The sequence below is a fragment of the Tursiops truncatus genome, chromosome 15 (assembly GCF_011762595.2).
Source record: "Tursiops truncatus isolate mTurTru1 chromosome 15, mTurTru1.mat.Y, whole genome shotgun sequence".
Classification (NCBI taxonomy): domain Eukaryota; kingdom Metazoa; phylum Chordata; class Mammalia; order Artiodactyla; family Delphinidae; genus Tursiops; species Tursiops truncatus.
In genome coordinates, this window is record NC_047048.1 from 61,620,926 (window position 1) to 61,642,583 (window position 21,658).

A 21,658-nucleotide genomic window follows, 5' to 3' on the forward strand; every position below is an offset into this window, starting at 1 on the left:
AACATGACAGAGAGGTAAGAAAGGCTTCAGGATAACTTCACTGAATTGCTAGGCCTTGAAGATTAAGAAGGATTTGAATATGTACAAATGAAGACAGGCGTTCCAGGTGAGGCAACAACATGGATAAAAGTATGGGAGCTGGAAAGCCCACAGTAGAGGTAAGGTAGATGGTGACCAGACCCATGGTATGAGAGTCTAGAGAGCAAGGCTGAGGTGATTGGGAGCCATGACATTTTTTTGAGCAGGGGAGTGGCATTAGGAACATTAGTCTGGCAGTGTGGGCTCAATAGATTGGAACAGGAAGGATCGGGGGAGACTAGTGAAAGAGAGACCAGGGAAGAGGCTGCTGTAACAGCCTGTCCTTGTAATGTCAATAAATTCTAAGAATTATTCCAGCAGTGCAGGCAGGAGATAATGAGATCCTGAACCAAGAGGAAGTTGACACAGTAGGGGATAAAGAAGATGATTTGGATGTAGAACTGTTAGAGACTGAAAACAAAAACAAAAAAAAACCCCTACAAGGACTTGGCAATTGTGGGAATGAGGGAAGAAGGGGTTGGAGAGCATGAGTGAACATTTTGAAGTCTAAATATGTACTTGGTGAGAGAGTAGCATTGACATATATACACTACCAAATGTAAATAGCTAGTGGGAAGCAGCCGCATAGCACAGGGAGATCAGCTCAGTGCTTTGTGACCACCTAGAGGGGTGAGATGGGGAGGGTGAGAGGGAGATGCAAGAGGGAGGGGGTATGGGGATATATGTATACATATAGCTGATTCACTTTGTTATGCAGCAGAAACTAACACACCTTTGTAAAGCAATTATACTCCAATAAAGATGTTAAAAAAAATGTACTTCCGGAGAATTGTTGGTGAAACATGGGGGCTAGGAAATAGAAGATGAGTTCAGTTTGTTGACATGTTAATTGGAGGTGCTGATAGTCCTTTCCTTTACCACCCACCCATTAGTACGTCTGCCTTTGTGCTTTCACCCTGCCCTACAGGGATCCTTTAGTTCCCTGTGTTTGCTGCTTTGTTCAGGAGTGGAGCCCCTCACAGATCCCTCTACCCAGGTCTTAGAGCAACTGTCATTCCTTCTCTGAAATAAAATAGTACATGTAAGGTGCTTAGCCCAGTACCTAGTCTATTTCAAAGTGTGCATTAAATGTTAGTGGCTATTAAATGGCTATTGTTGTCGTGGTTATCATCATAGCTTTGTGATCACAGTATCCTCTGGAACCACCTGGCTGAAGGACTCGGGAGTCATTCAACTGGTATTCAGTAAAAAACTTGGACTGCAAGTAAATGGAGAGGATCTCAGACTTGGGTATAAATGGGGGCTGTGAGCCATGTCAGCTAGGACTAGAGAATGCGTTTCCTGTGTTTTTTCTTCTGTTTTTGAGAAGTGGTATAGTGTGTGGTTAAGAAGGCAAGCCCCGGAGGTTGGACTTCCAGGGTTAAAGTCCCAGGTCTACCATCTATTAGCTGTGTGACTTGGGGCAAATTTACTTAACTTCTCTGTCTGTTTCCCCATTAGTAAAATGGGGAAATGTAATAACACACCAACCTTACAAGAGTTTGTAAAGATTAAATGAGTTAATACAAATAAAGGGTTTACAACAGTGCCTGGCGTGTGCTACTATTCTCCTTACCCCAGTCATTTCTACCCCACATTCCAAGTAATACATAGGAGTTTCTCTGTTTTCTCTTTACCCCACATTCCAAGAAATATATAGGAGTTTCTCTGTCCCTTACCCAGCAGAGGAGGAGGTGAGCAGAGAAACCTGAAATCAATCTCAGAGTGCTTGAAAGTTTGTCCCAGCTGGGTTCCAGGTTACTGAAGCCTGGAGGAACCTCATTCTTCCCATCACTGTATTCTGTGTTGACTTTCTTGTTCTTTAGCATAACAAGCTTACTCTTGCCTATTGTTGCCTCAGGGCTTTTGCACTTATTTCCCCTCTCTGAAACACTCTTCCCTCTGATCTTTGCAGGTCTTAACCCCCTCACTTTATTCAGGTCTCTGTCTAGCAATTGCTTCTTGGAGAAGTCTTCCTTGACGGATTTATCTAAAATAGACCTCATTCTCACTCCTTGTCATTCTTTCCTGACTCTGCTTATTTTTCTTTATAGCACAACCTGAAACTATGTATTTACTTATTACCCTATCTTTTGCTAGGATGCAAGACATGTAAGGGCAGGAACTTTGCATGCCATCATTGACCTAAGTTCATGCCTGTTCTGAGCAAGACCCTGACTGATTTCTCTCTGTTATAGGTGAGCCCTCTTCCCTGAGACAGTTGGTGCTGACCCTGTAACGCAAAAGAGGAAATTGCTGGCTGAGCTCAGCCTTGGTACTGGTGAGTGAGAGTGCCTAGGCAAACTCTGGGCAAACTTGGGCCAAGATACAAGGTAACTAGTTTGGAGCTTATTTTTACCCTTAGTACAGGTAACTTACAGATAATTACTCTTCTACTCCATGCCTAAGAGACTGTCATAGGCAGCCTTTTCTACTGGGAGGAGAATTGAACTTGCTTTCCTGGAGCTGCCATGAGACAGGGTGGGATCATTTGCCATGAATAAAGCAAAGCATGCTCAATTCCTTCTGGCTTCTGCCAGCTGCTTTCTGCTGGGGGGTATTCTGGACCTGGCAACTAAACCCCTTCTCCCATAAGCTCTCTTAACGTGAATTCATAGCCCTTAGAGACTTTTCCTGATTTCAGTCTTGATTGTGACCTACCAAGCCCAGAGTCAGCTTCAGAAAATCCTGTGGTTTTATCAGTCCTGCAGAATGTAATCATCAATGGAGGTGAGGACGGAGTGATTAGAGTGGGGATGTGTGAAGAGGGAAGTCCAGGAAATCTTAGAAGGAAGACTGCAGATGGTGAAACAGGAAGGGAAATCAACATATTAAGAACCAATAGTGTTATGGATCCCATTTAAACTAGACAAAACCCCATCTTATAGATGAGGGAATTGAGACTCAGGAAACTGAAGTAACTTGCCCAGGTTTACACCTGGGAATCCATAAAGCTGATATTAGAACCCAGGTCAGTCTAACTGTGAATACCATTGTTCTCTCTGCCTTGGCAGGCTTTCCTTGGAATGCTAATCTGCCTGGAATCATGATTTTTCTTATAAAGTTCAAGAAAACAGACCTCCTGAGGGATTCAGGAAGGAGGTCTAGTTATTTGAAGGGCCCAGCAGGGCAGGCAAGAGTTGGGGGGGGGTCCTTTCTGAGCAATGGCATTTTTAGTAAGGGGGAAAGGAAGAGCCTTCAAGCAGGTGGAGGCCAAGGCTAAATATGACTGGAAGGAGAGGAAAACACCTATAACACGTGGGATTCCATAAGCACTTGGGCCAGCACAAATCGGGACCTGGAGAGCTGAGTTGCAGTTGGAAAACCTGGGTTTTTGTCTTCTCGTTCAGTATTTGCGCTTGGATAATCTCCATTTCCCTATTTGTAAATTGGAGTGCCTCACTGCACGCATATGTCTATTTTGTGTGCACCAACCATACAGGATATTGTAGACAATCAAATGGGAGATGCAAGTTGGAAAGCTTTGTGAACTGTAAAACAGCATGACTGAGATGAGAGGTGAGAAGAAAGTGTTATAAGTATCCTTGGCATCTCAGTCCCTGACCTGATTGCCACCCAACTCCCCAAAGGTAAAAGGGAAGGTTTTGCCTTGGAAATTTACACTGTAAATTTTCTCCCAGGCCCTTCTCCTCCTCTCCTTCTGCAGGCCCTACCGGAAGTTCAGTCTTTCCACAAGTTCAGTCTTTCCAGGGTACAGAGACAAAGCCAGGCAGCATTGGCAGCCATGATTTGCAGCATGTGGGCTGCAGAGTGCAGGTTTAAATGCACTCACACAGCCTGGCTCCAAGGCCACTGCCAGTACAGATATTATAGTTGGTTTCAAGAGTCCATCCCCAGCATGTTAGAACAGGAGGGCTATTCCTCTTCTGGCCCTAGGTTCCCTGCCTTCCCCCAACCCCCACCCTCCAACTGCTAGTGAAAAAGGCACTTGTACTGCAGTCTCATATCTTATCAGAGGCCGTGGGCATTCCAGTTTTCCCACCATTTCTCTCGCTCTTGGCCAGTGACATAGGTCACTCTCTTCATACTCTGTAACAAGGGGCATTCTGTTCTTCTGCCTGCCTGCCTGAGGGTGCACAGAGGGATCTGTCCTCTAACCTGATGCTCTTGGAATCCACACTGGCCAACATACCCTCCTATTCTGAATCTCCAGACTCTTGCTGTCCTCTCTTTCTGTCTTGGTTAATCTAATGTTCTATAGCTTCTGGCCTTTACATGGCCTGGGCATCAAGCTTGGCTTTTATTGTTTTCGTGACAACTGCCCTGTGGAAAAGTTCCACTATTGACTATTTTAAAATATGAATGATTCTATGTAAAAGATTGTATAATATACTGATACCCATATAGTATCTTATTTATCTAACATCCTCAATTTTCCAGAGTCCAACTGAAAAACAAGAAGGTAGCAAAGCATTGTCATCCTTAAGACCTTGCACAGCACTAATTTTTTCCTATTTTTACGTTTTGTTGTAACAAGCTTAGCAATCTGGTTTCTAAACCTCCATAAGATTAAGAGCGGTGTATAAAAACGGGAGGAGGAGCTGTATTAGCAGCAGCTAGAGGTGAGAGCTGAAAGCTAACAGTAAGGGAGAGGTAAAAGAAGAATGATAAGAAGGAGAAGTTAAAATGGGTATGAAGGTCAAACTTTAGGGGCAACAGCCCTATAGACATCTATGCATTTCAATAAGGTGGAGCTAGGTAATTTTTAAGGTAGTTCTAGGTTCTTCTTGAGGGACAGAGGTATCAGAATGTTTAATTATTTGTAGTATCTACTATATTATCAGGTGCTATATTGAATACATAAATTGATTTTGTTTTCATAACAGCTTGGGAGGTAGGTGGTGATATTCTCATTTTATAAGTTCCAGAGACTTAGAGAGGGATACACAGGCAGTGACTGGAAGACCTAAGCTTAGACCTTAGAAGAATCTGGCTTTAGAGAACCAAGTTTTTTCTATTCTACACTGGTTCTTCCTCCATGACCTAAAACCTTGGTCCTTCTCAGACTCTTGGGACAGTGGTTCCCACCCTCCCAACCCCGCCTTTATTCATTCTCCTATACATGAATATCTTTTTAAAGACGTCCATTCATTCAGTGTGTATTTATTGAGTGTCCACCATGTGCCAGGCACAGTTTTAAGTGTTTGAAATGTAGCAGTGAAGAAAATAGTTTTCTCTCTTGTATCCTAAATTCTAGTGGAGGATAAACAAATGAATACATAGGAATAAAAATAAAGCAAGGTAAGGGAATAGGGAGGGACTGTGTGATGAAAGAAGGCCTCTGTGAGAAAATAAAATCTGTTCAGAAATATGCACGAGCTGAAGTAGTATGAGCTATGTGTATATCTTGGGGAATAACATTCCATGCATAGAGTTCAGCAAGTTCAGAAGCCCTAAAACAGGAGCACGCTTAGTGTCTTGAGGAACAAAAGGAGGTCAGTGTAGCTAGAGATGAAGCGAGCAATAGGGAGAGTGGATTATGGAGAAGAAGTCACAAGGGTAGACAGGGACTCAGATCATGTAGGGCTTTATTCTGAGTGAAATAGGAAGCCACTGGAGAGTTTTGAGTAGAGGAATGACATAATCTTAACATCCACAAAATCGCTCTGCGTGACTGTACCGGCTAGGACCTCTGGTACAGTGTTGAACAGAATTGGTGAAAGCAGACACGCTTACCTTGTTCCCAATTTTTTTTTGGCGGTACGCGGGCCTTTCACTGTTGTGGCCTCTCCCGTTGCAGAGCACAGGCTCCGGACGCGCAGGCATGCTCTGCGGCATGTGGGATCTTCCCGGACCGGGGCGTGAACCCGTGTCCCCTGCATCGGCAGGCGGACTCTCAACCACTGTGCCACCGGGGAAGCCCTCTTGTTCCCAATTTTAAGGAGAAAATATTCAGTCTTTCACCATTAAGTGATGTTAGCTGTAGGGTTTTTTGGTAGACTTCTTTTATCAGACCAAGTTAAGTTCTTTTCTATTTCTAGTTTACTCAGAGGTTTTATTATGGATGGATGTTGGATTTTGTTTGTGTGGTTTTTATCCTTTATTCTACTAACATGGCACTATGTTATTGATTTTTGGATTTTAAACCAACCTCATTCCTAGAATAAATCCCACTTGGTTATAGTGTATAATCCTTTTTGTATGGTGTTGGTTTTGGTTTACTAATATTTTGTTGAAGATTTTTGCCTGTATTCATGAGGCATGTTTGTGTCCCACTGGAGCGGCAAGCCTGACAGAAGAGTGACTGACAGCTCCTAGAGGGCAGTTTTAAGGCCGTTGACTGTGGCAGAGAGGTAGGGATCTGAGCCTAAGAATAAGGCCAAGAGATCAAAAACCCAAGCTGGGAAACCATAAATCAGGAAACCAAGGTCCATCAGCAAGTGTGATACCAGAATCATGAGATGAGTAGGACATGAGTAAAGGGGACTTATGACCTAATGGGGCAGATGCAGAAAAAAGCCCCAAAACTATCCTACAAAAGATCACATTAACACAAAAGCAGAAATTGCTTCCTTTGAGTTATCTGTCATTTTGTATCAGGAGTCTCTACTGGTCTCCCTTACCTTCATCTCCCTCCCCATCTCCTCAGTTAGCATAATATATCAAGAGTTAGTGTACTTAAGTGCATAGGGCAATAGACAAAGTTATCTACAGGATAACTGGTCTTTAGGAAGATTAATTGGATAACTGGCCTTTAGGAAGATTAATTAACTCCATCTTTCCCACCATTGTGTATATTCTTAAAAACCTCAGGCTGTATGCTGCTGGGGAAAGAGAGGAAGCTTTAAAGCCAAAGATTTGAATCCTTGCTGTGACATTCATTTCCTTTGTGACTAACCTCTCCTAGCTGTAGTTTCCTCCTCTGCAAAATGGGAACAATAATGCCTATACAGTTATTGTGATGCTAATAGGAGATGATGAAAAAATGCCTGGTCTGGATTGGTGTTCAGCCACTAGTGGTTGAAATAAATTCTGATACCCTGTGTTCAGTGTCAGATTGTAGTAGAAGGTGAGTATTGTGACCCAGGCTCTTAAGCCTGTTCTACTAACTCAACCTTGGGAAAGCATTTAATATCTCTGGGCCTCAGTTTCCTCAGCTCCAAAAAGAGGGAATGAAGTAGAAATTTGTTCTATAATTGCTGGTATGTCTCTTCCAGTTCTGTGCCTCCAAAGTCACTTTGTCTGTCATTCAAAGGAAAAAAAGAGGAGGGGGCCGAAAGAGAAGACTCAGATTCAGTCCTGCTTAACGCTGCAGCAGAGACAGAAAGGAAGAGCCATTACCTACAACGAGAAGTGTTTGGGAGTCGGCTGCAGGGGCAGTGACCTGCCTGTCACTCAGCATTTGGAAAAAAAATATCAGTGAGAAAATCAGAACGGCCTGGAATGTTGGAGACTGAGTAGATAACGAGTATGAGAGAGTCCATGCGACATAGAACCCAGTTTGTGCTCTGTCACCCACTTTCTGGGTGTTCCCAGTCAAGCTGTTTCTCTTTTTGCAGCCTCCGTATCCCCATCTGTAAAATGAATTAGGCAATGTATTCTCCAAGGGCCTCTTCAAGGCTTCCTAAAATTTCATTGTCTGCTCTTCTCTGGCTCTCAAGTTGGCTTGTACTCAGCTTTTGCCCTTGGTGTTGAGGATTTCATTTATAGAAGGCTTCTTAACTAGCAGGTTAGCACTACAGTATATATTTAGAATGCTCTTGAAACCACAGTTTCAAGCTGCTAAGAATCATAAAATTTTCAGGTCCTCAAATGCCTTGGTCCACCTGGTTTCACCCCGTCAGTTAACACTGAGAGATGATGCAATAGAGTGGAAAGACTACTGGCTTTAACAGCAGACCTGGAATTCAGATGCCTGCCTGTATTAGCTTAATTTCTCTGAGCCATAGAAAATGAGGATAGTGATAATAGAGTAGGCATGTAAAGAATTATTATTATTTGGAGGAGAAAGAAAAAACTGAGGCCTGAGAGATGATGTCGCCTGCTCAGAGTCACGCTCAGACCAGCACCTAGGTCTCTTGTGTCTCAGTCCAGGGTTTTCTCCTCTGGAGCCAAGGTCAGCTGTACCCATACGTAGGTAGTAGCAAAGATTGGAACTGAAAGCTTGTCAGCTTTCTTAACATCTCTGCCAGCAGTCTTCTCAATTCCCCTGTGGCGTGTGTCAGTAACACAGCCCGTACTTGTTTTAGAAAGAAGCTCTTCATAAGCACTCCTGTTTGATTTGCTTTGGCTGGTACAGGATCCAGATGCTCTTAGATAGCACAACAGACTCTCCAAATCAGCCCATTCCCATTCTGAGCCACTCACGGCTCTGATATACTTGCTGGGGTTCGTCCCCTAGTCCTCCCTACCTGTCATGTGAATCACGTTCAGTCATCTTTTGCTATTTGCCCTTTCCCTGTTGATGGAAGTCACATTTATCAAGTGCCTACTATGTGCCAGGTATTATCATAGGTGTTTTAAGTTAAAATTATCTTTGTTAATCTTTATAACTCATTAAGTTATTAATAGCTCCAGAGGGAAAAGCTGAGCCTCAGTGAAGTAAATGAATTTGCCAGAGTTCATATACTTAGTCTGTGAAAGAGCTGGGTTTTGAACTCAGGTCCTCCTCCTTCCATAGACTCCAAGCATTTAGTATAGTAAGCTCTTTCCTGAGTATCATACTTCCTCTGGCCTCTGCCCTTCCAGGAGGGTAGAGTGTTCAAGAGTGCCCAGGAAGGGGTATGCAGGGGCTTTAGTATAATGGGAATATCTCCATGCCTTCAGTGCATTTTCCCATGAGTTTCTTCTGCTCTGCCCTGCCTCAAACCAACTTCTCTAGGATCCACGTGTGTGGCCCAGAGGTCCAATCACTAAGTGAGAGGCCAGGTTTCCATCTTCAACATGGAACATGGACTACCTAGTAAGAAGTGTACTTGTCATTTTCCAAGTTGAATGAGGGGAATATTCCAAGCAATAAGCCCCTTGTATGCCCAACTCTGAAATGTAAGGAAGGAAGAGAGAGGGTCTATACATCTCAAGTGTGATGAGCCTCCTTCAGGGACCTGGCAGAAGAAGAGAATAATATAAAAGATTTAAGAATAAGATTGCTCTAATAGGTCTTCAAATCTGTAATCATTTTTCAGTTTACAAAGTACGTTACCTGTAGAGATTTTAGTCTAAGGAAACTGAAGGCATCTGCCTTTATGTGGCAGAGTCAGCGGCTAGAGTCCAACTCCTTAGCCTTGATAAGGCCAGTGAATCTAAGCCCTCCCTGAAAGGGTTCTGTCCTTGGCCTTGGGTTCCACTCAATCTTCATTTGCAAAAGGGACAGGCCTTTAGTCTCTGCCCTTTTCTGAGCCCTCCTCTGCCCACTTGTCCCCTTCCTCACCCCTTCCTACTCAACTGCTAGGGCCTTCTTAATGAGACCCTCTTCTAATGATATGTTTTTAAGTATAGGGTAAGAGGAGATATTTTTGGCTCTGTATTGTCCCCAGGATCATTTGCCATAAAATGATGGAATTTTAGGATGTCAGAGTGGGAAGAGATCTTAACTAACAGTTATCAAGTTTATGGAGGAGCCCTTTATTTAAACATATAACTGAACATCTCAAACAGAGCTGCTCGTTAGAATTGGCAGTGGTGGGCCCAGAGTCCACCAGTCTAGCCTCCCCCTTATCAAAGACAGGCTGTGAGGCATCTGCCTTAAACCTGCATAGTTGCCAGGAACACAGTTTATAAAACAACACTGACCTAGATCAACTTACCCGTTTTATAATTGTGAAATTGAGGCCCAGCAAGGGGCAGTAAGTAATAGGCCCAAGGTCACACAATAAATTAGTGGCAGGTCTGACTCTCAGCTTTGTGCCCTTTCTGCTACACTGAGCTTTATGTCATTTCATAAGTGACCACCTGTTTCACTTCACTAAATCCTGTGCCTGGATGTCAGGCTTCTTTTGCCTCCTGGCATCTGGTTCCTGTGAGGTAGGTAGGCAGGCCTGTGGATGTGTGTACTATGTCAGGGCGTAATTCTCATCCATGTGAGCATGTGTCAAGTTTTGTTTAACTCAGTGTGGGAACCAGCAGAAAGAGAATAGCTGAGAAACTGGATTTATGTTCTTAGTGGAAAAAGGATTGCTGAAATGAGATTGCTAAATTAGATCCAAAATTGATAAATGTTCTAATAAAAATGTAACATTTCATGTTATCTTTTCTACTTCTCAGTTTGCTATATGTTAATCTCTAACTTTGCAGAGTTTTAAAATATTTGGGCCCTAACTGTTTGTGAACAGTAAGTCAAACAAAATTCCATTCTCCAAGAGTATCAGATGACTCTCAGATACATACTAAAAAAAATGTCCTAACATGACTTTAAAAGTTCACACAGTTATCTTTTTCCCTTACTTCCAGTTTTTGGATAATTTTCCTTAACAAAGCACCGCTGAAAATCATCAGAGTCTCTGGTATTAAAGCTGGCTAGAGCTCTCCAAGTCAGGAGGGCATCTTTCTGCTCAGGGCACAAACCCGACTTCTTTGCAGAAACTTCTGCACGTAGCAGCTATTAGCAGGACGTTGAGCTGTCTCCTACAGCCCTACTCACTGGCTTGGAGCTTGGTCTTTGCTAATCCTAGACTTGCTTCTTCCCCTTCACCTAGTCATGGAGGCTTTTTCCCTGCTCTGGTTACCCTCAGGGCCATCTTGGATGCAAAGAGGTCACAAAGTTCCACCTGGAGGAAGTTTGTTCTGAGCAGAGTTTCACTCAGGTAAAGTAGGCAACTGCTTTCATTATGTGGTTTTGTCTCTGAAATGTTTTGCCCATCTTCTTATCCCCAGTGCTACCATCCAAGGCCAGATCTTAATCCTCTCTCACTGAGACTTTTTCATTGTCAACTAGCCTGTCTCCCCATCTCCAGTCTTTGACCCTGAAATATAACCCCCTTTTTCTCTCCATAGGTTTTAAGATATAGATCTTATTCCTATCACTTTCTTGTTCATAAAACCTCTAGAATAAAATCCAGTGTCCTTAGCATGACATTCAAGGCTCTGCAAATACTATTTCTCTTCTTTCTTTCCAGCTTCTTCTCCAGTCCCGTAGGAGTTCATATTAGTGGGTAGAAGTATGAGGGAAACCAACTTTTGGTTGGAAGAACTATCTGATCAAGTGTGCCAGTGAAGGTTAAGAAGTGTTATTAGTTGTGGTGCCATGTTGACATCCAATATGATAAACATTTGTGCCAGGCACAGAGGTAGGTCCTTAGGGATAAGGAGAAGGCAAACACATGGTCAAGGCCTTTGGAGCCCATAACTGATCAAGGAGAAGAGGTAGATAAAGTAAGTAGGTGGCAGTGATGAGCACTATAATGGAAGCATGTGGAGTGCTTTGGGAACTTGGAGGAGGGGGGGACACTAACTGCCTGAGAGATCAAGGAATGCTTCACAAAAGAGGTGATATTTGAGTTGGACTTCAAAGGTGAGACATTTGACAGTCGTGAAAGATGAAGTATTTGGCAGTTGAGAAGGGGAGTCTGTAGCTTCCAAGCAAAGAGACCAATGAGGGCAAAGGCACAGAAGCTCACATGTGTGTCTCAGAGAGAGTAAACAGTCCGTTGTAGCCAGAGCATAGGATTTCAGGAATGGAGTATGGTTAGGGTTAAAGTTATCAAAGTAAGTTGGGGCTAAACTGCATAAGGCCTCATTTTCCAGGTTAAGGAAATACTGTGTTTCACATCTAGCATATGATAATAATTCTTGAATTAAGTGGTATATAGTTGTCTATTTGTGCATGTGTGTAGTTGTGTGTTAGGATGTGATTGTTACATTTGGAGATGATTTTTGAAGACCCTCTGAGGCAAAGCAAATATCAAAAATTGGAGCCAAAAGGACAGGTTAAACCTAAGTTCACCCAGGCTTGAACTTTGAACTTCTGAGATTTTCACCAGTTCCATAAGCCCATAAGTTAATCATAGCATGCCAGAATTGGAAGGGACCTTAGGGGTCCATTCAACAAATGCCTGATACTATTCCTGTAGCTGAGATATAGTAGTTAACAAAACAAAGACTGCCTTCATGGAACTTGTTTCAGTGGGGGAGACAGAAAACGAGTAAATCATTAATTATTAGATTATTTCATATGTGTGAAGATATGCAGGCTAGGCCCCAAGATAAGAGCATGTTTGTAGAGAAACTAGGAGGCAGAGAGTGTGGTTGGAACAGCACCAAAGAGAAAGAAGAGAGAGGGGAGAGGGGACAGCTGAGGCCAGAACATATAGGACCCTGCATTTGGCCAATGGGAAAATGAGGCTAATAGCCAGGGCCACATAGCAAGTTAGTAGGAAGGCCAGGATTGGTAACTCTCCTGGTTCAGTCTCCCTTCCCTTGCCTGCCTGCTGTCTTCTGGCTTTTATCCAAGATTAACTTGGATCCCATTTAATTTCTTTATTCTCCTCTCCCTCACTTAGCTCTGTTTCTCTATCCCTGTACCCAAGGTTCCTATCATACCGTTACTGTGTTTCATTTCAGGCTTCTTTGTTTAATCACAGCATTAGCATTTCCCAGACTCACATTTGTACACATGACCTGGTAATAGAGTGATTCCTGGAAGGTCAAAGTTAGAGAGGTCCCTGGACATCTTTTAGTTTGATCCTCTGGTATTAGAAACCCAGAAAGGATGAGTGACTTGCCCAAGGCCACTTAACTAGTTAGTGGTAGAACTTGATTTCCTTTGCCTCCCAGTCTATGGCTCTTCAGTTTTGGCATGCTACCTCTCTTTCTTTAGTGTCCAGCAAAGGGGAGTCAAGTTGTGATCCACATAGTTGGCAAGAGCAGCTAGCATTCAGTGACCCTCTGCCATCTGCCCGTTAGCTTTTTATTTTGTCTTTGTCATGTGAGTTTACTGTTTTATTCTGGCCAATGTCTTTGAACTACCACTCTTTGCAAAGACAGTATGTTGCTAAATTTCGCATCTTAGTTCATGCTATCCCCCCTACTTAACCGGCAGCCTGCTCTTAACTTCCAGTCTACATCCAGGCTTGTCTTTTAAGCCCAGCCCATATTATCTTGAGAGAAGCAAATGTAGAAAGAGCATAGCGTTTGGAATTGGATATATCTGGATTTGAATCCCAGCTTTGGCATGTACTGGGACAAAGTAATCTTGGATAAGTTAGTTGACTTCTGAGAGCAGTTTTCTCATCTGTAAAATGGGGATGTTAATACCTGCTTGATGGGATCATTGGAAAGATTATTTAAAGTGTTATATGGGTATACCTCAGCATTCTGTAAAGAGAAACTTAGTAATTCTTCCTCAAAAGCCCATCCTGAATGCCCTCTCCCTTTTTCCTAATTATCTAATAGCCAACACTTCTTGGGTGGGTTTCTATGTGCCAGACACTGTGCTAAGTGCTTTAAAAAAGTATTTATTGGGAAATTCCTTGGCGATCCAGCAGTTAGGACTCCGAGCTTTCACTGCCGAGGACCTGGGTTCAGTCACTGGTTGGGGAACTAAGACCCTGCAAGCCATGAGGCACAGCACCCCCCACCCCCCAAAAAAGTATTTATTACTGCATGTGAATCTATAATTATCTCAAAATTAAAAGCTTAAAAAAATTTTAAACCACTGATCTCATTTTTTCTGTATTTATTATTCCTGCTCTTGGTAGATAGATGCCAGGTTAGGATTCAATATATGCCTGTGTTCCGGTTCTTGCTATTTTCTAGTTCTGTAAATTTGGACAAACCTCTTGACCTCACTCTTAAGCATTTTTCCCACCAGAGTCCTAAAATTCCATTTCATAGCCATTTGGAAACCTGACTTGCTTACCTTCTCACCTTGGAATTTGCCTCTGTTGATGACATTGCAGTGGCAACTGGGCTGGCCCTGTGTGACTTGGAGAGGACAGTATGGGAGCCAAGAGAACTAGGCACCCGGGAGCTATTAGATCAAGGATTGGCAACTCGTCATAAATCAAAAGATTTCTGGGGGAGGAGTCTGGGGGTAATGTCAATGGTGACTCTACTTGGATTATGTTCTCGGGGTGAGATTGCCAACGTCATTGAATGGAAGGACCAGCAATACACAGGCACTCTTGCTTATGCCTGGGCAAAAGACAGCGTGTTGGTGGCAAGTGTCCAACATGGCCACGGCTGCCCACAGGCCATCTCTGCCATTCAGGACATCAGCTGCTGGCCCTGCCAGCCCTGGGGCAAGGTTGCTGTGGTTTCATAGAAAGAGCCCAGTCTCTGGAATTGCAAGTTCAGATTGTGAGTTCAAATCCCTGTCTACCAACTGCTGGTTGTGTTCTTCAGCTAGTTCCTCAACTAGTTCCTTAGTTCCTTAAAATTCTTACTTTGTCTCTCAGAGCCACAGTTTCTCTGTCTGTAAAATAGTGCTGTTGAGGGAGTTCCCTGGTGGCCTAGTGGTTAGGATTCCAGGCTTTCACTGCCGCGGCCTGGGTTCAATCCCTGGCCGGGGAACTGAGAGCCCATCCTGCAAGCCTCGCCGTGCGGCCGAAAAAAAAAATAGTGCTGTTGATACCTACTTTGGGGGTTGTTGGGTGGATTCAAAACACCTTAGGCAAATAGGTGTCACACAATACCTGCTACTTAGTTGGGTGAATGGCAAGTTGATCTGCTGCTATTAGCTCTTTGAAGACCAGTATCCTTGGGAGGTGGCATTCAAGTCAGGGCTACTCTGATTCTCTTAACCACCTCCCCACTCACCCCCAGAAACACCCTAGACCCCTTCTCTCCTTCCTCAAGTTCAGAGCCCAGAAGTATTGTCTGTCTCACCAGGTGGCATATCTGAGTAAGCAAGATTGTTACATAGCAGACATACAGGACCAGGGAAAGTAGCTCAGGCAGCAGCTGATGAACAGAAGGCTTCTCTCTGTTCCTAATAAATTGGTCCTTGGGGATCCTAGCTTTGAAATTCTAATTGACACAGGAAGGAAAAGATTCATTAGGCTCTGGTCTCATTAACGTGTTCTGCTGCTCACCTACGATTTATTCTTGGCACTTCATCAGGAGAAATTAAGTAAACCAACAGGCTGGGAGGCTGCTGACAGCATAGTTCCATGTACCTGGTGCTGCTCTTGGGGTGAGGATATTGGACCTCCCATCCTCTGGAGCACACAGCTGGCTTCAGAAGTTCCTCACCCTTAGGACTTAGCATGAGTCTAAGTCTCATATATTGTCGGTGCTTTTGAGTTCATTCATAGATGATAGCTCATTTATGGATGGTCCAGGAAGGACTGGGGCTTGCCCGAGATCACTGAGCACAGCAGTGGTGGAGCTAGAATTAGAAACAGTCAGCCCTCCTGACTTCCAGGCCAAGAATCTCCTTTGGATTTCTAGATCCACTATTTCAGTCATTCAACCATCAACAGATACTTTTGACACATGCTGTGTGCTAGGATTCTATGATAAAACAGACATGGAGGGGGGGCGGTGGAGAGGGAATACCTGACCCAGTATTAGGGGAGATTAGAAAGGCCTCCAGGTCTGAGGGGTGAATAGGAATTAGCTCAGCAAAGAAGCATATGAGGAATGTTCAAGGCTAAGGGATCAGCACCTACAAAGGCTTAGAGACTCTCTCTAGTAATGGAAAGTCTTGCTAGGGTGGAGGAATTGAGGAAGAGATAAGTTATGATGAGTCAGTCTATGAGGTTTGGGCCACTTCCTGTTATAAGATCTCTATACCTGGGATTAGGGGTCCTGGATGTGTTTCTACTGCCATTATTTCTTTAGCATCTTTCTGGTGTGCCAGTGCTGGGCATTGAGGTACAAAAATGCATAAAATATATGTAGCTCTGTCCCCCAGAGATCTGTTAGTTTAATGAGGCTAACAAACTAATAAATAACTCCTGTAACAAATAAAAGGAATAATTACCTTTGTTGGAGGAAGTCAGAGTTGAGCTGTGTGTTACCATCAGTATTTTCTCTGGGCTTCGATTATCTCACCTGTCAGTTTAGTGATAACCGCTGTCCTGTGTAGCTCATGAGCTGATGGGAAGACAGCTCTGTAATGACTAATGTTTGTGTGGCATTTTGTGGGTTACAAAACACTCTTTCATCATTAATTAATTGAATTTTAACTATAATCTTATGACTTAGGAAATCTTCCACCAATTTACAGATGAGGAAACTAAGGCTGAGAGAGGTTGAGGCTTGTTTATGGTTTTACAGCTTTTGATTAACAAAAGCTAGGATTAGAAATCCAAATCTTTTGCTCTCTTTTGCAGTACAGTGAATCTGAACAAACTGTGGAAGGTAGAAAGATGGCAGCCTTTCTGTTCCATACTTGAGTGGCACATTTCCCTCTCCCTTCAATAGAAATGCAAAGAATGACTTCAGTGTGAGAAAAGCAGACTTAAATTGCCTGGGGAGAAAGAAAAGGAGCTTATTTCAAGTCTTCCCCAGACTGGGCTCTGAACTTTTAAGACCATGTGTCCCAATGCTCTGTCAGCTCCCACTATTCCATCTCATGCCATTTACAGAGTAGATGTCTCAACTATTATGTCACTGGCTACAAATAGCAACTTGTGGGGTAGACAGAGCCTGCTTTACATGTTGGTAAACTGAGGTTCACAGAAGTTAAGTAATTTGCCCAGATTCACTGAATTATATTCATGCCAGAATGAGGACTGGAATCCAGGGCTCCTGACACCACAGGTGCTCTTAAGTCATAGAAGAATGCTCCTTTGATTCATTCAGTTCACACAATTCCTGAATATACCCCATGAGCCAGAGACTTTGTTTTACAAGAGAACCTCTGGTTAGACTCAAACTATGTTGGTGCAGTGCCTTCCTCTCTACGAGCAAGGACTTTGCTATTTATTTATCTGTCCCTGACCAGGGCCTGGTTCCAAGAATGCTTTGCTATTGTTTTTGGCCTTACTCTGTCAGAAGCTGAAGGGAGCAGATGGCCACAGCAGTGTGGATCATGAGGGTGTGATCCCAGGCTGGGCTAGAGAATGAGTTGAGAGCCCTACTCATCTACTACTGTTTCTACGGTCAGGGCCCTGCCAAGGTGTTGTCCATCCCAGAACAAATTGAGGCTGGCCAACCCTGCCCCCTCCTACTCCCATACACAACATACTTACTGATCTTCTGGATAGATTTTATACAAAGGCTTCTATGATCTGCTGTCCCAAATGACCCTTTGGACCTATTTCCCAGGCATGTTCCACTATTTAAGGAGTCTCCTATATCTACAGGCCTCCCAACACTCCTACCCTCACTGCTGTTTTTACTTGTGACTCCTTAAGCAGATTGGCTGCTTAGTGTGACTCTGACAGTTAGCCTAAAGAGTACTCAATACTGGGAAGTTGATGTGTTTTCTGTTTATCCAAAATCCTAACTGGAAAATTCTAAGGAACACTATTTTGGAGCGGGGCGGAGAGGTGGGGTGACTGGGATAAGGACAGTTGGCTTCATGGGACGCCTACAAGAACCTCAAGTACCTTAAAAAATCATGAAAGGAAATACCAACATTTGTTCACAATATTTCAAGTGCCCCTTACATTCATATCTTATTACAGAGCCCTTTCATACCTATTATTGCCTTTGAGTCTTAAGGCAACTCTGAGGGCAGCAGTGCAAGGATTACTATTCCCACTTGGCAGTTGAGACCAGGGAAGGTTAGGGAAGAAGGTTAGTGATCGATCTTCTGGTAATTATGGTGGCAGAGCCCCAAACAGAACCAAGAATTGGGAGACAGGTAGTCCTAGGTTTGAAATCTGGTGCTCATCATATTCTAGCTGAATGACCTTGGGCAAGTTACTTAGCCTCTTCAAGCCTCAGTTTTCTTCTCTGTAATAAAAGGATAACTATCTCTTACGGTTGTCTAAGCATTAAATAATATAATGTATGGACAAATGTGAGCACAGTATGGAACAAGTATTAGGAGCTTGGTAACTGCAGGTTTCCCATCTTAGTGTTTTAAGTGTCTTGTATTCTGACTCTCACCCTCAGAATGGGAGAAAATATTTGCAAACGAAGCAACTGATGAAGGATTAACCTCCAAAATTTACAAGCAGCTCATGCAGCTCAATATCAAAAAAAAAAAACAAACAACCCAATCCAAAAATGGGCAGAAGACCTAAATAGACATTTCTCCAAAGAAGATATACAGATTGCCAACGAACACATGAAAGGATGCTCAACAGCACTAATCATCAGAGAAATGCAAATCAAAACCACAATGAGGCATCACCTCACACCAGTGAGAATGGCCATCATCAAAAAGTCTACAAACAATAAATGCTGGAGAGGGTGTGGAGAAAAGGGAACCCTCTTGCACTGTTGGTGGGAATGTAAATTGATACAGCCACTATGGAGAACAGTGTGGAGGTTCCTTAAAAAACTAAAAATAGGGACTTCCCTGGTGGTGAAGTGGTTAAGAATCCGCCTGCCAGTGCAGGGGACACGGGTTCGATCCCTGGTCCAGGAAGCTCCTACATGCCACGGAGCAACTAAGCCCATGTGCCACAGCTACGAGCCCATGTGCGGCAACTACTGAAGCCCGTGCGCCTAGAGCCCATGCTCCGCAACAAGAGAAGCCACTGCAATGAGAAGCCCATGCACCGTAACTAAGAGTAGCCCCCCGCTCACCGCAACTAGAGAAAAGTCCATGTGCAACAACGAAAACCCAACGCAGCCAAAAATAAATAAAATCTAAAAAAAATAATAGAACTACCATATGATCCAGCAATCCCGTACTGGGCATATACCCTGAGAAAACCATAATTCAAAGAGTCATGTACCACAATGTTCATTGCAGCTCTATTTACAATAGCCAGGACATGGACACAACCTAAGTGTCCACTGACAGATGAATGGATAAAGAAGATGTGGCACATATATACAATGGAATATTACATAGCCATAAAAATAAATGAAATTGAGTTATTTGTAGTGAGGCAGATGGACCTAGAGTCTGTCATACAGACTGAAGTAAGTCAGAAAGAGAAAAATACCGTATGCTAACATATATATGGAATCTAAAAACAATGGTTCTGAAGAGGCTAGGGGCAGGACAGGAATAAAGACACAGATGTAGAGAATGGACATGAGGACACGGGGAAGGGTAAGGGTAAGCTGGGACGAAGTGAGAGAGTAGCATTGACATATATACACTACCAAATGTAAAATAGATAGCTAGTGGGAAGCAGCCACATAGCACAGGGAGATCAGCTCAGTGCTTTGTGACCACCTAGAGGGGTGGGATAGGGCAGGTGGGAGGGAGACGCAAGAGGGAGGGGATATAGGGATATATGTATATGTATGGCTGATTCACTTTGTTATAAAGCAGAAACTAATACACCATTGTAGAACAATTATACTCCAGTAAAGATGTCACACAAAAAAATTAGTACTCTCACTACAGTGAAGTGAACTACATGAAATGAAATTCTGTAAGCCAGAGTATCATTTAAGTGCCTCACTGGGTTAGTGGGAAACAGGGATGCTCCAGGCACTGGTTAAGTACTTCTGATACAAATCACAGCGGGTTAGAGCTGACCAGGGACCCGAGAGATCTATTCCAATGTGTCTTCCTCAGAAGAGACGTTAATAATCTAGGAAAAGTCAGACTGAATGATGCAAAGTACATTTCTTTATTGTTGACTTCTTAGAGCCTTAGTGTGCATGTGACTGGGGAGGGTGGGGAGGAAGGCATGGAGTATGACAAGTTTCCTGTTTTTATTTGATCTTGGAGCCCCTTTTCTGAGGAACTCTCATTAACATCTTGAGGAACACTGGTTTTTCATGGAGGAGTTCATGCAACACTGATATGGTTCAGTTCCTCCATTTTTTGGATGAGGCAATTAAGGTCTGTAATCAAGTTTACAGAGCCAGTCCACAGTAGAACAAAGTCTAAAGTTCAGGGTGCTTGACTGCCCCTTGGGCCACACCACTATTTCCACTCCATTGTTCTTACTCTTCTAGCCGGCAAATCATAAAATTACAGAGGATTCTGCAAACCACTAATCAGAGAGCATTGTTAGAGCATCAAGCTTTCTGTTTTGTTGTGTTTGTGCCAGTAAGCAGGAAAATGAGGAAACAACAGGCTTAGTGGCCACCAAATGTTTCCAAACAGTTGAAAGACCAGGGGTCAGGTAATTTTAGCTCAGTGTCTGGAAAGGTGCCTCTAACCCACAAAGTTTTAAGTCTGTTCTTCTTTTAAGAAGTTTCAGTTGCATCCAGGGGGTTCATCCAAGAGGCCCCATAGTGCAGTTTCCAGTGATGAACACTGATACCAGTAACTATGGGAAAGATCCTGAGAGGAATTTGAAGAGAACGTGTCAGATTTCTGCTTTTCCATCACCATCTTACATGGAATTCAGTGGTTAGGAATGTGCCGCTGGTTTCTATCCAGACCTGGCAGAGGTAGTTGTCCTTGGCATTTATTTGGGGCGGCTGTCCTTGCTTTTACTAAGCCTTCTAGTTTAGCTCTAGTAAAAAATACAGCATTTACCTTTGCAAAGTTGTACAGTAAACTTTCCAGAACACATCTGATACACAAAACAATCCTATGACCTAGAGGTTATCTTCCACGTGTCGTTATGAGGACACTGAGGCTCAGAGAAGGGGTAGTGACTTTTCCAGGGGCTGACAGCAGATTAGTGATATGTTCATTGTTGTATTACAGGTGCCTAGTGCAATCCTGACGTGTAGTAGATCCTCAAGTATTTATTAATTGAAAAATTGGTACATTTCCAGGACTGAACTCAAGTCTTCGAACTCTTTGCCCAGTGTTTTTTCCTTTAAACCAGCATGGTTGGGCCCAGTGGTTGGGCTCATCTCAGGGTCACCAGATAATTCAGAGAGTAGACTGGGTCTCCCTTGCTGTGTTGATTTCCAACGAGGATGGCAGTTTCTAGCCTTTGTTGCTCTCTGCTTGGTGAGGACCTTGTACATCTTCCCCACCACAGAAAGCTTAGATTCAGCAGTTTCTGGGCTAAAGATTCAGCCTCTCTTTTGAGCCTCTGCTCCTTGGAGTCTACTGAACAAAGACACCACTGGTCCCCAGCTTCTCGCTTTGATCCTCCTTTGTTGTCTCTCTCATCACTGTTTTGCCTGTCCTTCTGCCCTGCTGATGGATGAGGAACTTGGGTTCTTCCCATGAACTTCAAATATACAGTTCACTTTTAAGGAGCTGCCATGTCAGGAACACTGGGGAACCATTTACTGAAACAGTGCCCACCTAGGGTTCTTTCACCTTTTGCATCTGCTTTTTGCCAGGGCAGTGCCGGAGGCTGGGATTGCAAAGATTAATAAAAGAGTCTCTGCCTTCTAGGAGTTCAGAGTCTAATGGAGAAAGACAGATATGTAAATCACAAAGGTGCAGCACATGTTTCTGTGTCAGAGGTCTGTAGAGAATATCAGGGTCCAGAGGAGACAGTGACTGAATCTTCCTGGGGGATGGAAAACAAAGGCTATCCTGAAGAGTTTTCATCAAGGTTATGACATCAGTGGCTTTGTGCACTGAAAACCGTTCTGGCTCCAGCCTCCATCACCAAATCAGAAATTGGTTCTGGTCCTGCTTTATTGATGAAGCAATCTCTCTTAACCTTATGCAATGTTA

At 43.4% G+C, this 21,658-nt stretch overlaps 1 protein-coding gene across 12 annotated transcripts in view; it reads left to right on the forward strand.

The window, feature by feature from the left end:
• The window catches only part of RALY (RALY heterogeneous nuclear ribonucleoprotein), a 79,421-nt gene that overhangs the window by 33,664 nt on the left and 24,099 nt on the right, over nucleotides 1-21,658 (forward strand). For 4 of the 12 annotated variants that reach the window (XM_033841250.2, XM_033841247.2, XM_033841246.2 and 1 more), the window contains one exon: nucleotides 2,277-2,411. The exons of 3 other annotated variants lie outside the window; for them this stretch is intronic. The gene's annotated coding sequence lies outside the window, so the exon portion shown is untranslated. Of the gene's footprint in view, nucleotides 1-2,276; nucleotides 2,412-10,775; nucleotides 10,842-21,658 lie in introns of those variants that run through there. 5 more of the 12 variants (XM_033841248.2, XM_033841244.2, XM_073792887.1 and 2 more) reach the window with 2 other exon arrangements.